Genomic DNA, 7,677 nt, shown 5'->3' with positions numbered 1-7,677 from the left:
CTAGACCATTCAGGTATGACCTAAACAAATCCCTTACCATTGTACAGTGGAAGTGACAAATAGATTCAAGGGATCAGATCTAATAGAGTGCCTGAAGAACTATGGACAGAGGTTCATGACATTGTACAGGAGGCAGTGATCAAGACCATCCCCAAGAAAAAGAAATGCAATAAGGCAAAATGGTTATCTGAGGCGTCCTTACAAATAACTGTGAAAAGAAGAGAAGTGAAAGGTAAAGGAGAAAAAGAAAGATAGACCCATTTGAATGTAGAGTTCCAAAGAATAGCAAGGAGAGATAAGAAACCTTCCTCAGCGATCAATGCAAAGAAATAGAGGGAAACAATAGAATGGGAAAGTCTAGAGATCTCTTCAAGAAAATTAAAGATACTAAGGTAACATGGAACATTTCATGCAAAGACGGGCTCGATAAAGGACAGAAATGGTATGGACCTAACAGAAGCAGAAGATATTAAGAAGAGGTGGCAAGAATATACACAAAAAAGATCTTCATGACCCAGGTATTCAACATGGTGTGATCACTCACTTTGAGCCAGACATCCTGGAATGCGAAGTCATGTGGGCCTTAGGAAGTGTCACTACAATCAAAACTAGTGGAAGTGATGGAATTCCAGCTGAGCTATTTCAAATCCTAAAGATGATGTTGTAAAAGTGCTGCACTCAATATGCCAGCAAATTTGGAAAACTCAGCAGTGGCCACAGGACTGGAAAAGGTCAGTTTTCATTCCAATCCCAAAGAAAGACAATGCCAAAGAATGGTCAATTGCACTACTGCACAATTGCACTCATCTCACACGCTGGCAAAGTAATGCTCAAAATTCTCCAAGCCAGGCTTCAACAGTATGTGAACTGTGAATTTCCATATGCTCAAGCTGGAGTTAGAAAAGGCAGAGGAACTGGAGATCAAATTGCCAACATCTGTTAGATCATCAAAAAAGCAGAGTTCCAGAAAAACATCTACTTCAGCTTTAATGACTATGCCAAAGCCTTTGACTGTGTGGGTCACAATAAACTGTGGAAAATTCGGAAAGAGATGGGAATACCAGACCACCTGACCTGCCTCCTGGGAAATCTGTATGCAGGTCAAGAAGCAACAGTTAGAACTGGATATGGAACAACAAACTGGTTCCAAATATGGAAAGGAGTACATCAAGGCTGTATATTGTCACCCTGCTTATTTAACTTATATGCAGAGTACATCATGAGAAATGCTGGGCTGGATGAAGCACAAACTGAAATCAAGATTGCCAGGAGAAATATCAATAACCTCAGAATATGCAGATGACACCACCCTTACGGCAGAAAGCAAAGAAGAACTAAAGAGCCTCTTGATGAAAGTGAAAGAGGAGATTGAAAAAGTTGGGTTAAAACTCAACATTCAGAAAACTGAGATCATGGCATCTGGTCCCATCACTTCATGGCAAATAGATAGGGAAACAATGGAAACAGTGACAGGGGGGCTCCTAAATCACAGCAGATGGTGACTGCAGCCATGAAATTAAAAGATGCTTGCTCCTTGGAAGAAAAGTTATGACCAACCTAGACAGAATATTAAAAAGCAGAGACATTACTTTGCCAACAAAAGTCCATCTAGTCAAAACTATGGTTTTTCCAGTAGTCATGTATGGATGTGAGGGCTGGACTATAAAGAAAGCTGAGTGCTGCAGAATTGATGCTTTTAAACTGCAGGGTTGGAGAAGACTCTTGAGAGTCTTGGACAGCAAGGAGATCAAACCAGTCCATCCTAAAGGAAATCAGTCCTGATATTCATTGGAAGGACATGCTGAAGCTGAAACTCCAATACTTTGGCCACCTGATGCAAAAAGCTGTCTCATTTGAAAAGACCCTGATGCTGGAAAAGACTGAAGGCAGGAGGAGAAGGGGAGGACAGTTGGATGGCATCACTGACTCAATGGACATGAGTTTGAGTAAACTCTGGGAGTTGATGATGGGACAGGGAGGTCCATGGGGTTGCAAAGAGCCGGATGTGACTGAGTGACTGAACTGAACTGATTTAGAATGTCATACTGGCTTCAAGTATACAATATAGTGGGCTTCCCAGGTGGCTCAGTGGTAAGAATCCGCCTGCAACTGCAGGAGAGGAAGGAGATATGGGTTTGATCCCTGGGTTGGGAAGATGCCTGGGAGGAGGAAATGGTAATTCACTCTAGTATTCTTGCCTGGAAAATTTCATGGACAAAGGATTCTGGTTGGACACAGCTAAGAATGCACGCGTGCATACAATATGGTAATCCAGTACTTTTGCGGATTATATTCCATTAAAGGTTATTACAAAATAATGGGTAGAGTTTCCTGTGCTATATAGTAAATCATTGTTGCTTATCTATTTAATAGATAGTATTTTGTATCTATTAATCCCATAGTCCTAATTTGTCTGTCCCCATCCTTGATAAGCACAAGTCTATTTTCTATGTCTGTGAGTTTGTTTCTGTTTTTTATATTCCATTCATTTGTTTTTTTAGATTCCACATATAGGAGATAATATAGAGTATTTGTCTTTATCTGCCTGACATTTTACTAGGCATAATACCCTTTAGGTCAATCTGTATTGTTGCAAATAATTTCTTATTATTTCTTTCTTTTCTATGGTTGAATAGTATTTCGTTGCATGTGTGTGTGCGTGCATGTATATGTGGGAAGCTTCAGATTTTAAATGATAGTGTCTCATGAAGAGCAATTTTCTTTCCAGATGGTAGGGGAAAGCAGAAAGTCTCTTTGTGTCTACTGGGATGAGCTGGTCTGGTCTAATGAAGGGTGCCACGTGATCTTTTCCGACGGAACTCGAACTGTATGCAGTTGCAGCCATCTGTCCACCTTTGCCGTCCTCATGGCCTCGGTCGAGCTGAAGGTACGTGTGTAAACACACATGACGCTGAAAATCAGCTCTGCTGCAGGGTGGTGCTGGGGTGGAAGGCAGGGATCTTCAAAAAGAAGATGAAAAAATATTAGCAGAGGAACAGCTATGTATCTTCCTCTCTTCTTCCTTTTTTCATTTTTTTAAATTCAAGGATAATGCTTTACAATGCTGTCTTAGTTTCTGCCATACACCAACATGAATATGTACACCAACATTCCCTTCCCTTTTGAGTTTCCCTCTTACTGAAACTGCATCCCATCCTATTAGGTCATCACAGAGTACCAAGCTGAACTCCCTGTGCTATTCAGCATCTTCCAGCTAGCTTTTATTTTACACATGGTAGTGTACTTGTTTCAATGCTACCTGAGAAGCCACAGTGTATATGCTCCAATGCAACTCTCTCAACTGGTCCCACCCTCTCCTTCCCCTGCTGTGAACACAAGTCCATTCTCTATGTCTGAGTCTCTATTCCTGCTCTGCAAGTACATTCATTCATCAATACCATTTTTTCTAGATTCCATACGTATGCATTAATATAAATTTCTCTTTTATCCTGTTAAAAAAATACTACTCTTTTAGGAGGTATGTAGTGGCATCTCATTGTGGTTTTAATTTATATGACCCTGATGACTAATGGTGTGGAACCTCTTTTCATATGTTCTCGTGGGATAGAACTTGTGAGTGAAACATCCCTTCTATCTGGGAAACTAGTTGTCCAAAACCACTGCATTCAGCCTTTAGGAATTTGGTGAACTTCTGATGGATTTCTTCACACCCACTCCTGTAACAACTACCTGTTCCTTCTGTGCTCTGTTAAAACTGAAATAGTTCCCATGTCTCATCTCCCTTGGGAAGAATTTGAGTTAACGTCTCCTCTTTGCTGTGCAAACTCATCTCTGCAATGAGATCGAGAAAAGTTACTATTTTATTGGCTATCATTTTTTTATTGTTTGGACGAGAGTCATGTTTCATTGCAATATTCTACATCTTTTTAGAAAATTATTTATTTTTGGCTGCCTGGCTCTTCATTGCTGCACATGTGCTCTCTCTAGTTGCTGTGCCCAGGCTTCTCACTGTGATGGCTTCTCTTGTTGCAGAGGAGCCCAGCAGTGGGCTCTAGAGCACGTGGGCTTCACTAGTTGCAGCAGGTGGGCTCAGTACTTGTGGCACACGGGCTTAGTTGCCCCACAGCATGTGGGACCCTCCCAGACCAGGGATGGAACCCATGTCCCCTGCAATGACGGGTTGATTCTTCACCAGTGGACTACGAGAGAAGTCCAGTCTGGCCCCTATTGGTCTGCTCAGTTTCTCACGAGGAAATTACCACTGTGGGTTGAGAGTTCTTATTGGGAACCACAATTGGCTTATTGGCTTATTGGGAACCACAGCATCCAAAACAAAAACCAGTTGGGATCTCTTTTCTCCTGCTGCATCTAGGAGGATCCCGTGCTGACCGTGATCACCTACGTGGGGCTGAGCCTCTCTCTGCTCTGCCTCTTCCTGGCGACCCTCACCTTCCTCCTGTGTCAATCCATCCAGAACACCAGCACCTCCCTCCACCTGCAGCTCTCCATCTGCCTCTTCCTGGCCTACCTCCTCTTCCTCACAGGCATCAAACGGACAGAGCCTGAGGTAGGAGAATTAGCCAAAACCCTTTCTTACTTGTTTTTTATTTTGGCCAGGCTACATGACTTGTAGGATGTTAGTTCCCCCACATAAGATTGAATCTAAGGCCACAACAGTGGAAGTGTCAATTCCTAAACTGGACTGCCAGGGAATTCCCTTCTTCTTTTTTTATTTTTAATTTTTTTTTTTGAACACCCAAATCTTTTATTGAGGGGGGACATTTCCGGGAGGCCTCCCACTGCACAGCCTGTTCGTTGGCGCTGCTTCCTGAGTCCTGTGGCTTCGTCACATCCGGCAGCTCAGGCGGGCTGGGCCTCGAATGCCTCACCTGCCCTGAAGGCTAGCCCCACAGTGGCAGGGGCCTGAGGCCGTGCTGTCTGGCTGGTGAAGCCTCACTCTCCCAACGTCTTGCCGTCGTCGTCCAGAAGCTGGTCGTCCTTGTACAGCCGCTGCTCATCCGGAGGCCGCTTGAGGATACCCTCGACGATGCGCTTCTGCTCGAACACGGTGCTCGACTCCTTGGCATCCATGAAGACGGTGGTCTTGTGGCGCCCGATCATGAGGAACAAACACATCTTGGCGGAGGCGGGCCGGCCTGAGCGCGGAGCCAGGGTCCCCCGCACGGCCCGGCGCCCCCGCCGCCCCCAGCCCCGGCCCGGCCCCGGCCCAGCGCCCCTCCCCGCAGGCTCCTCTTCTTTTTTTTTAACCAGCTTTTTCTTCAATTTTTATTGGAGTATGTTGCTTTACAAGGTAGTGCTAGTTCCTGCTGTACAGCAAAATGAGTCAGTCACACACATATACATATATCCCTCCCCTTTGGGGCTTCCTTCTCATTCAGGTCACCAGAGTGCTTTAAGGAGAGCTCCCTGTGATATACAGTAGGCTCTCATTAGTTATCTATTTTATACACAGTATCAACTGTATAATTCATCCATCTGTAATTTGTCCTTTTTAAATGTACACCTCAGTGGCTTTCAGTATATTCGTGGAACTGTGTATTCCCATGGGTTACTTAGTACTCATTACATGTTCATACCCTCAAATTACATCAACCGTATCCTCCCAACCTCTGTCTCCTGGCAATCAGGTCTTTACTCATTTTTTTCTTTTAACAAAGAAATTTTTAGATTTCTGAGATTTTTAGACTCCATTTTTATTTTTAGAAAACAGATTATACAGTATTTGTCTTTGTCTGACAATCTCCTGAGCATAAGCACTCAAGGTTCATCTGTGTTGTTGCAGAAGGCAGGAATCCTCCTTTCTCATGGGTAAATAGTATATTAGATATGTTGCTGGAAAATTCCACAGGCAGAGGAACTTGGCATTATCTATGTCTATAATCGGAGAAGGCGATGGCACCCCACTCCAGTACTCTTGCCTGGAAAATCCCATGGACAGAGGAGCCTGGTGGGCTGCAGTCTGTAGGGTCGCTAAGAGTCGGACACGACTGAGCGAGTTCATTTTCATTTTTCACTTTCATGCATTGGAGAAGGAAATGGCAACCCACTCCAGTGTTCTTGCTTGGAGAATCCCAGGGACGGGGAGCCTGGTGGGCTGCTGTCTATGGAGTCGCACAGAGTTGGACACAACTGAAGAGACTTAGCAGCAGCAGCAGCATGTCTATAATAGACACAGATATGTTGTTTAGTCACTAAGTTGTGTCCAACTCTTTTGCAACCCCTTGGACCACAGCCTGCCAGGCTCCTCTGTCCTTGGGATATCCCAGGCAAGAATACTGAAGTGGGTTGCTATTTCCTGCTCCAGGGGATCTTCCTGACCCAGGGATCAAACCCACATCTCCTGCATTGGCAGTCGGGTTATATACCCACCTGAGCCACCAGGGAAGCCCAGATATAGAGACAGAGATATAAAACCGTCACCCTGATCAAGATATAGAACATGCCCAGAACGCACAGAGTTTTCTTCATGTCCTTTCACCAGTTAATTGTCAATTTAAAAACTTGTACATTGCTTTACAATAATTAGCCTCCAACTAAAATAAAGAAATGTTTTAAAAAAGAATAAAACTGAAGAGGCTTAGATGCCTTAGGTATCTTCATAATATGCTGAAAGGCAAATTATGGGATAAAATATGTCCATACTTGTTAAAACTGCTTATAGATGGATCATGAAAAATTGTAAATATATAGGAAATAAATGTCTGAGGTGGTTCTTATGTAAAAAAAAAAAAAACAAAAAAACTTGTACAGACTGAATGAACGATGCAAAGTGGAGATGGGTCCTGAGGGTCACTGATTTATGATTCCAAGCCAGCAGGTTTGATATCAAGCATTGTTTCATGCAACAGCATCTCCAAGGAGTGAGGGGGAAAAACCAGGAAATGAATGGAGTTTTACAAGGAATGAGAGGTTGCTGGAAAGACTCAGGACATGATTCCAAACAGAGGAGGGTTTTATTCATTGTGAAAAGAGAGTCAATGGTCCAGAAGAGATCATGAGAGGTGTAGAAGAAACCCATTACCCTCGGACAATGGACAGTGGCCACTGTTCTCTTGAAATGTGTGGAAAGCAGTGTCCTCAAACAAAAGTCAGGTTATACTTTTATCAAAGACATGGAGTGGGAGGTGGAGGGGTGGGCGTCATTTCCCTGGTGGTCCAGTGGTTAAACTGCACACTTCCAGTGCAGGGAGCATGGGTTCAATCCCTAGTCAAGTAACTTAAGATTCCACATGCTGCACTGTACAACCTAAAGAGAGGGGGAAATGACTTGTTCAAGTTCCAGTGGTCCTAAAGACATGGAGGGAACATTCAGTGAATATGAAGAAGGGTGGGGGAGGGTTTGCTTACTACGGAAAATGTCATTCAGAGCAGATGCTTTCATAGTGGAGGAAACCACAAGCTATTGGCTCAAAAGAGAAAACTATGGGGCTTTATGGGGATAAGAATATTGGAGGAGTCACTCACTCATTCATTCATTCATGTACCCAACATATATGCCACACAGACCAGAGTGACTTCAGTTCTGGGCAGTGACCAAGATGGAAGAGACGGTGATCACGGCAGGACAAGCAGGCCATAAGCTTTCTACGAGGATTAATTTCATCCTCAGAAGGGCAAAGGGGGCAGGGAGGTGGTTAAGGGTTCTTGGAATGGAGACAGCCCTGGCCAGCACTAGCTTCATCCGACTCAGAGAAG

At 43.9% G+C, this 7,677-nt stretch overlaps 1 protein-coding gene and 1 pseudogene across 2 annotated transcripts in view; one reads left to right on the top strand and one right to left on the bottom strand.

The window, feature by feature from the left end:
* The window catches only part of LOC133250780 (adhesion G protein-coupled receptor E3-like), a 117,612-nt gene that overhangs the window by 97,363 nt on the left and 12,572 nt on the right, over positions 1–7,677 (top strand). The gene's annotated exons all lie outside the window — the stretch shown is intronic.
* On the bottom strand, positions 4,608–5,934 carry LOC133250785 (elongin-B-like; annotated as a pseudogene).

The sequence above is a fragment of the Bos javanicus genome, chromosome 7 (genome assembly GCF_032452875.1).
Source record: "Bos javanicus breed banteng chromosome 7, ARS-OSU_banteng_1.0, whole genome shotgun sequence".
In the NCBI taxonomy this organism is placed as follows: Eukaryota; Metazoa; Chordata; class Mammalia; order Artiodactyla; family Bovidae; genus Bos; species Bos javanicus.
The sequence above is the reverse complement of the archived record's forward strand: the minus strand, read 5'-3'. Positions and strand labels throughout refer to the sequence as shown.